This window comes from Aptenodytes forsteri, unplaced genomic scaffold, assembly GCF_000699145.1.
Source record: "Aptenodytes forsteri isolate BGI_AS27 unplaced genomic scaffold, ASM69914v1 Scaffold162, whole genome shotgun sequence".
NCBI lineage: Eukaryota > Metazoa > Chordata > Aves > Sphenisciformes > Spheniscidae > Aptenodytes > Aptenodytes forsteri.
The window spans coordinates 71,756-72,024 of NW_008795132.1; the positions used below are offsets into that span (position 1 = coordinate 71,756).

A 269-nucleotide genomic window follows, 5' to 3' on the forward strand; every position below is an offset into this window, starting at 1 on the left:
ACCTCCCCATAGTACTCAGCCCTGGAGGCCCTGGGGACCCCCTTCCCCTTGCTAACCCTGTCCTGGGGAGCTATGGGGACCCCTACCCCATAGTACCAAGCCCTGGGGGACCCTAGGGACCCCCCCACCCAATGGCACCCATCCCTGGGGGACCCTAAGGGACCCCCTTCCCTTTGTTAACCCCATCCTGAGGGATCTTAGGGACCCCCACCCCATAGTACCAGCCCTGGGGGACCCTAAGGACCCCCCCACACACACCCCATGCTAGC

At 64.7% G+C, this 269-nt stretch overlaps 1 protein-coding gene across 1 annotated transcript in view; it reads right to left on the reverse strand.

The window, feature by feature from the left end:
• The window catches only part of MAP3K12 (mitogen-activated protein kinase kinase kinase 12), a 27,547-nt gene that overhangs the window by 212 nt on the left and 27,066 nt on the right, over positions 1-269 (reverse strand). The window lies entirely within an intron of this gene.